Here is an 8,679-nt window from a genome sequence, read left to right as displayed (position 1 = left end):
AAGCAAAATAATAAATTAGAAATCTGGTTGTATATGCCTTAAATTGCTACTTTTTCGCTCTTACATTAGTATAGTTCTATATCCATGTCTTTGAACAATAAAGCCACATTTTAGTTCTACTTACGTTGAACTCAGATGAACTAATCACATGTTTAAAGTATCTTATACAAAAGGAAATACATATATAAATAAGATCATGCTAAACAATAGTATTTGGTGTATGAGTGACCACCTTTGCCAAGCCTCTATCTCATGCCACGAAAACCCAACCCGGGTTTGGTTCAAAATTGAAAGGCTCGATACTTGTGTGAAACATGTCTCTTTTAAATTGGAGTTTCGTCTGAATTTGAATGGAGATTCTCAACTTTTTGTTAGATTTTCTTTATAGGACTGAACTGGAAATGTATCACTTTTTTCACCAGAAACAGCCAGGGCGAATACACTGAGATATTAATCATAAACAATTTTCTAAACAAGCAAGCTCTCGTAGCTCGGTTAGAGCACCGCTTTAGTAAGCGGGAGGTTTTGAGTTCAACAGTCAACGAGAGCACATTTTTCAGCTTTTTGTCACTTTTAGCTATTTGTTAATTTTTCTTTTGCACTTTTAGCTGTTTGAGCTTTTTTGCACTTTTACCTATTTGATAATTTTTTTTGCACTTTTAGCTGTTTGTTAATTTTTCCCTCTTTAGTGTTTGGAAGGCAATAATTCCTGTTCTTCTAGGTCAAATGTGTTGAGAGCACTTTATCAATAAAATATGTGTTGAGAGCACATTTTTTTCATTTTTAGTTGTTTGTTAATTTTCTTTCCGCTTTTTTTTTGCACTTTTAGCTGTTTGCTAATTTTTTCCCTCTTTAGTGTTTGGAAGGCAATATACTCCCTGTTCTTCTAGGTCAAATGTGTTGAGAGCACTTTATCAAAAAAATGTGTTGAGAGCACTTTTTTTTTCATTTTTAGTTGTTTGTTAATTGTCCCCATCTTTAGCGTTTGGAAGACAATACTTCCTGTTCTTCTAGGTCAATGTGTAACGCATCATCTTGTTTCACGTGTTTATTAATTTTTTCCCCTCTATACGACATGTTCGTTGGTTGGTTTCTGGGTTGATAAGCCCAGCTGGTGCTGTTTGTTGTGAGAGGAAAACACTGTTGGCTGACTGATAAGTCCTGGCTGAAATCAACAATCGAACAGGCTCATAGTGTTTGGAAGACAATGCATCCTGTTCTTTTTTGTTCAATGTGTGTAATGCATCATCTTGGAGGCATCATGCGCTGGCGTTCCGTCTTTAGTGTTTGGAAGACAAAATAACGTCCTGTTCTTCTTGGTCACCAGTTTGCAATGCATTAGATATTTCTGAGGACTGGATGCTTTTGATTCTATGGCTCCGTTTGGCTCGCTGAATCTTGACTGAAACTGATTGAAAATACTGTTTTAGCTGAATTGTTGTGAGAGAAAAATATTGTTCCGGCTGAAAAAACAAGCCGAACAAATCGAATATGGGGTAAGCCGAACGGACCTATATAGCATCATAGTGGTTGGCCATTTTTTATTTTATATATACTTGTGCTGTACTGATGCAGGTAGCTTTGCTGCGAGAAAAACAAAATTCTGATTCTGATCCACCCATCGTCTCTATATATTGGCATCATTCAATAGCCAGCAACATACAATAGTCAACACATGAATCTTGTAGGGCACTTTTTTTCTCTACAACATGTGTGTCACTAAAAAACACTCCCTCTATCCTAAAAAAACTTAATGTTTTATTTTTGTCCTAAGTCAAACTATCTAAAATTTGATCAAATTTATATACTAGAATACTAATTCTTATAGTATCAAATAAGTATAATTAGATTCGTCGTGCAACATATTTTCTAAATGTTAGCAAAATTCTCTGTAGATTTTGTCAAAGTTAAAATAGTTTAATTTAGCATAAAATTAAAACATTAAGTTTTTTTTGGAACGGAGGGAATATTATCTAATCAGTGGGAAAGACAATTTGAAATAATTTAAGTCTACTCTTGCATCATCTCCCTCCTTCATTGTTGCTTGCATAGTCGCATCAGTAGCCTTGGTATGTTTACTACGAGTTGTTTGTCAACACTTTTTGAGTAGATTCTCTGTGAAAATTACTCCTCCTCAGTCAAACAATAAAATCTCGTATCGATTCTGATGGGGAGCGGATAAGAATCACTCTTCCATTTACACGGGGAACTAAAAGAAATCACTCCTCGCTGCCCCATGTTCAATCCCCACTACAATCGCTCCGGAATCAATTCTCACATGCTCCCTCCCTGCCCCCTCATCAGAATCAACTAGAATCACTCTATCGGAGAATCAAGACACTAGAGCTAAGAATCAGGGAGTGGAGCTCTACCGGACATATGCCCTAACCTTGCTTTTACCTAGTTCATTAGGATTGGGTTCTTGTTTATCTCAAAATTGATTTTTATAGAGTAAATTGATCTAGCTTTTACTAAAGAGGCTTTTACCTGTCTGTTATTATAAAAGTTGGTAATTACCCACAAGCCATTAAAAAGTTGAGTTCACAAAGGTGCCACTGCTCTGAACTCTTTTGCCCTACACGCCACTTCCATTAGATTTAGCTCTAACGATGTCAAACTACGGGCGTAAAAAGTCAAAAATACCCTTAGGTTTAAATCTGTAATTAATTTTTTAAGCATCTTAACAATCTCAAATGAAAAAAACTCAAAACTAGAAAGTTGTAGATCTCATCGAGATCTACAATATTTATATAAAAATTATCTTCATTTGATTTCGTACAACAAATATGATTTTTCTAAGACATATTAATCATATCAGATCAATTTTTTTGTACGGAATGGTCGGTGTTTCGAATAAGCACCGGCAAGTAAATTTATATTTATGTGCGTTAGGCCCGGATGGTGCGCTAAAGGACACAAGATTTATACTGGTTCGGGCTGAATGTCCCTACGTCCAGTTTGTTGCTGCTCGTGTTATTAGCACCGAAAATGGTTCGTAGTAGGGGGTACAAACGGTCGAGAGAGGGACTGGTCCCAGGTCTCTGATGAAAGGGTCGAAAGGATGCCAAGAGCTTGATAGCAGCTTGACTGTGTGTGATGTGTGTTGTGTTGCCCGTCAAAAGTCGGTCCCTCTAGTGGGGAGCCCTGCCCTCCCTTTTATAGACCAAGAGGGGAGCAGGGGCTATAGATGGGAGAAAGAAGAAAATAGCAAGAGTATAGGAGGTCCTTTGAAGGAGTCGGGTCTTCCTTTTTTTCCAGCGCCTGCCCTGTATAACATGGCAGACTGTGTCAGAAGTGGTGTGCTGGTTGATCTTCGTAGGCCATGCCCTGGCCTCTTTTAGCAAGTGGGTGCGTCCCATCTCGCCCCTGCGGGCGGCGTATCAGACGGGGTTGTTGATCTCCGACCCCGTAGGGAGCGGATGGCGCGGTGACTGCTTGTTTGTCACTGTAGAAGACGGGAGTCCCTTCTTTGGAACGTAGTGGTTGTCGTATGTCCACGTCGGGTTCTTCGCCCGGAGGCTGAAGGCGGCGCCTACAACACTGTAGGGCGAAGAGCACGCGCCCGCAACATTGTTCAGGCTCTGCCACCCCTAGGAAGGGTCTAAGCGCTCGTCCCGTCATGTCCTGATGGTACTTTCTTGTAGGGGTGCAGGGTATGGTCCTTGATGCCGCGGTTGACCCGAACGTCTTGTCTTACCCTATACCTATCGTCATGAGGGAGCGAGGAGTGGTTGTCAGGCGAGGCAGAGTCAGTCTTTATGGGCGTCGACCGAGGCGAGGTCCATCCTCAGACGTCGAGCGAGGTGGAGCCTAGCTTTTTATCCATCGGGCGAGGTCAAGCCTAGCCCTCAGGGGTCGGCCGAGGTGGAGTCCAGCCCCTAGCCCTCGGGTGAGGCGGAGCTGGCTCATGGGCGTCGGGCGAGGCGGAGTCTAGCCCCTAGCCCTCGGGCGAGGTAGAGCTAGCCCACGGGCGTCGAGCGAGGCGAAACCAAACTCCCATCATTCGGGCAAGAAACGCAGTAGCGCCCTTGTCCGTCCGGGAGTTTTTAACATTCGATGGTTATTAATTCTACCTCCTTGGATACCCTGGTATTACGGTCCCCGACAGTAGCCCCTGAGCCCCCGGGTGATTCAGACAGAATCGCCCAGGGGGGTGTTTTTGATTTCGTCGGAGTTTAATTTGCCAGAGGGTGCGCGCGAGCGCACCCACTGGGTGTAGCCCCCGAGCCCCCGGGTGATTTGAGTAGAATTGCCTAGGGGTAGTATCGGACCCTCCACGGGTAAGGCCAAAAGACTTGATTTTTCGTCAACTAAATATTTTTAAGGGAATCGTGGTGTTCGCGGGAATTTTATTCAGGGCCAGCCTGGCTGGAACCCGACTGCAGATCGAGGCCCTGGTGACGCTTGTGTCCCTAGGTTCTGGTTGCTTATAGGCCCATCCCCTGTCGGGTTGGTCATCGAGACCGTTGGGCCGTTCCCTGGACATTCCAGGCCTAGGTGGGCTAGAGACGAAGCATTCTGACCCATATTCCCTTTTTGGGGAGAGAGTCCAGTCCATTTGGGAAAGCGAACCGTCTAGCATGGTTTTGGTGGGAAATGATAGAGGTCATGGGTGCGTACCATGTGAGGTGACCCCTATAAAACCACGGGGTTCACCCTAGGGTTCCGTATTTCACCTTCTCACCTTCGCGTCTGAATCTTTCGCCATCAATCGCTTTAGCTTCTAGCCCCGTGCTACCGCCGTTGTTAGGTTTGCATCCGCGTCGTAGCCGCCGTCAAGCTCACGCCCGTGTCGCAGCTGCCATCGAGCTTGCCCCCACCTTTTTCCCAACAACTCAATGGAGTTGTGGGGCAGATCTAGAATTACCCCTCGGCGTGTGGAGGGCCTCGTCCGCCGCAGCCTTCTCCGCCCGTTGGCCGCCGCTGAGGGGTGGCTGTTGCTCGGTGATGAGGACCAGCTGTCGCTGCCTGAAGGGTATGTCCTGGCTTTCACTATCTTTCATGAGCGGGGATTCGCCGTACCTACGCATAGATTTCTTCGAGGGCTATTGGATTACTACCAGGTGGAATTACAGCATCTTACTCCTAACGGGGTTCAACATATGGCGGCGTTTGTTGCCCTGTGCAAGGGTTTTCTAGGGATCGATCCTCACTTTGATCTGTGGTGGCACTTCTTTACCATCAGTCTGTCAAAGAGGTGGATTGGGGGGAAGGAGGTGAGTGTGCCGATGGGATGTGCCAGCATTCACCTATGCCACACTCGGGTGAGCGGCTACCCATTGATGCATTTGTTGTCCTCCAACAAGGGGTGGCATTCGCTAGTGGTTTTACATCAGGGATGACGTGAATGCCCCCTTGCCGAAGTATTCAGGGTGCCTCATTGAAGAGGCCCTGGAGTCATGGAAGTGGGGCATCCTGACCAGGGAGAAGAAGCATCTCACCGATCTTCTCGCCGCCCTCCATACTCTGAAGGACCAGGGCATGAAGGGGTCGGGGATCATTGGTGCCTACCATGCAAGGAGGGTGGCGACTGCTGATGGCAGCGCGCGCTCCCCCTACACTAGATGGTGCATGGAGTGTCGTTTGAAGGGATGATGCTCGTTGATGAAGCACTTCCTCCCTCTGAGGTGGCACAGCGCATCAAGGAGGTGATGGAGCCTACGAAGGACTCCGCTAGCGACATCCTCGATCATGTGTATCCGGTGCTGGGGCATCCCCCAATGTGGCCTGGAACTAGGATTTTTTGAACTTCGTAAGCTTTCTTTCCCCACGCTCCTCTTTTCGCTTGAATTTTTGACTCCTTAACGCTAACTTTGGGATGGCGTGATCAGCCAGGGAGACTCTCTTTCAAGGAGAGTCCGGTCCCTGGAGCCAAAGGATCAGGTTCTGATGGCGGCGAATCACACCGCGACTGAGTGGGACAGGAGGACAAGGGAGCTCAAGAAGGAGTTGATACGATAAGCAGCAGGCATGGGACCGAGGAACGGAGGTAAGCAGTGATGACAATGACGACGATGACGATGATGTAGCAGCCTGGCGTGGATTGGGGTGACCTAGAGAATGAGGACTCACTGTCCATGCAGGGACCCCTTCTGTTCCATGCGAAAGGAAGCGAGTCTATGAGGACTGGTGGAGCCGAGCCTACCTCTAGGTCCGGTGGGTGCCGGTGGATCCACCGTCACCCTCGGGGTGCCGTCGGAGGATCAGTGGATGGGAGGGGATGGATCCATGGCTGTCCCTAAGGTGCTGATGGAGGGGGATGGCTTCGACTGCCGTGCCCTATGAGCTGATGGAGGGGACGGCTCCGTCGCCGTGCCCCACGAGCCGATAGAGGGGAGCGGCCCTATCGCCGCACCCTTGGAGACAAGGGAGACGAGCCCCCTGCCCTAGAGCAGGGAGTAGGCCTGAAGCAGTCCCACCCACATGAGTTGGAGCTGGGGGTCCGGGGGTTCATCCTCCAAATGTACCCGTCGCCCAAAAGCGTCAGAGTATGTCATCGATTCCCCTCATTTTCCCTTTTTTACTATTTTGTTCTAACTTTATGTCTTTTTCCCTTTTCACAGATTCTTGCGATGGGGCCACCCTCTAGGACCGGCGCCCAAGAAGAGCCTTGCCCTTTAGGCATGGTGGATGGTGCTGTTCGACATCACCCCTGTTTTGGGCAGGAGCGGTGCTGACATTGTGGCCTCGTTGGCCGATCCGGCGGCACCTGTGGTGGTTACTGAGCAGGCGGCCATGACCATGCCAAGCCGGGAGCAGCTGGACATAGCCACGGTGGTGTTCAAGGGGGTGGCGCATTTCGTGCCCCCAGTGGCCCAAGTGACGGTGCCTGACGTGGACCGGGCGGAGGCGGATGTAGCCGCGGTGGTGTCCGATGAAGCAGAGTAGTTCACGCCACCGGAGACCCAGACGGAGGTGGCCGCAACCACGACAAGCCCAACGGGGTCAGACACCACCATGGTGGTAGCCGAGGGGGTGGCGTAATCCATGTCACTAGCAGTCCAGGCCATGGTGCCCGGGGCAAGCCGGATGGAGGAGGACGTGGCTAGAGGGTCTTCGGGCGTCATAACAATGGTGGGGAGGACCAGAAGGGAGCCACCTTTGGCCCTATTGTCTAGAGGCAACTGCTCCCCCTCATGGGGTGAGCAGCCGGTCCAGTGGATGGCCACCCAGGACCCATCGTCGATTCTTTTTTCGCTTGACGATGCTACCGAGAGCTTGGAGCTGGAGAGTCTTGATGTCGGGCTCTCGGCGGTGATGGTTTCCCTAAGGGAGGCCAGTGGTGCCTTGTGTGAAATCCTCGTTCCTTCTAGCCCAGTATCTGTTTGATCTTCTCGCTTGTTTTCTTCTTTCTTCACACATTTCTGTGTTTTTGTGTCTTCTGATTCCAGTCCTCTTTTCAGAATATTGTTGCTCATAGCCGGGACAAGTCTTGGTTCCTTCGTGAGCAAAAAACGGAATGGGACCGCCTTACTGAGGAGGCTAGGCTACGAGGAGATGTGGGCGTGCAACTTGCTGTCACCCAGTAGCAGGAGGCTAAGGCATGCTGGGACGCGGAGGAGGCTCATGGGATGTTTGAGGATCTATCGGCGAGGGTGAAGCTGGACGAGGAGGATGCCGCCAGGCTTCGAAAGGAACAGGACAAGCTGCTATAGAAGCACACCATGGCCAGTGAGCGGGCCGATGAGCTCCTGGCAGAGCTAGAGACAGAGCAAGACCTCAAGCTGAAGGCTGAGGAGAGGTTCGTGGTGTTGCAGCAGAGGGCGGACCGGGACGCCGAGACAATCACCTGGTTGCACGATGAGCGGGACGAGCTATGTCGGACCGAGGAAAGACTTCGCTTGGAGCATAGTGCAGCCCGTGAGGATTGCGACCAGGCCATCCAAGAGTAGGACGAGGCGCGTGGGGTGGTCAACTCTCTCCAGGCTGATCTTGGAGTCACGGTGAACCGAAGGTTGGACATTGAGAGCGCTGCTGCCAGGCTAGAGAAAGAGCTTAGCGAAGTGAGAGGGATCCTTCAGACCGAGAGCGACGAGCACGACCTTCTACAATCCGCTGTCGGGGTGCTCATCGATGCCCTGGGGGTGGCGCAACTGGTGGGAACCAGCTCGCTCGCGGCTCATGCCGCGGGTATCATGGCGTAGGTGGGCCAACTTGAGGAGGACGCCTTTCACACTAGGATCACCCAAGCCTTTGCTATCGCCCGTTCCCATTATGATCGAGAGATTAACCTAGAGGTGATGAGCCATGGCTTCACGCCTGTCTATGATGACGATGAGTTGGACGAGATGGAAAAGGCAGTGGCTCCCCTTGCACAGAACCTAGCGAACAGTTTGAAAGAAGAGGTTCTCCCTTCATGGAAGTAGTTAGTTTGATAAACACTTATCTGTAATATATGAACAAGTGTCAGTACTTTTGTGTCCTAGAAACGGTTTCGTAATTTTCATTTCATTTGTTTGATCTTACCTTCTCTCTTTTTGCGATAAAAAAGATTTTGACAATCGACCCTTCCGTTTGTTAAGACCGTAGGGCCCAAGGTTTTTTAGGGGAATTTTGATTGTGCTGGTGAGCAAAATTACTGTAGCTATCTGGGCGTGGGATTTTTGCGGTCTTACCAGTCTGTTCCCCCAAACCTTGCCACTAGTCTTGATGCGAAGAGGAAGTCTAATGTAATGTTTT

Source organism: Miscanthus floridulus, chromosome 15 (genome assembly GCF_019320115.1).
Source record: "Miscanthus floridulus cultivar M001 chromosome 15, ASM1932011v1, whole genome shotgun sequence".
NCBI lineage: Eukaryota > Viridiplantae > Streptophyta > Magnoliopsida > Poales > Poaceae > Miscanthus > Miscanthus floridulus.
Note: the sequence above shows the minus strand (reverse complement) of the source record.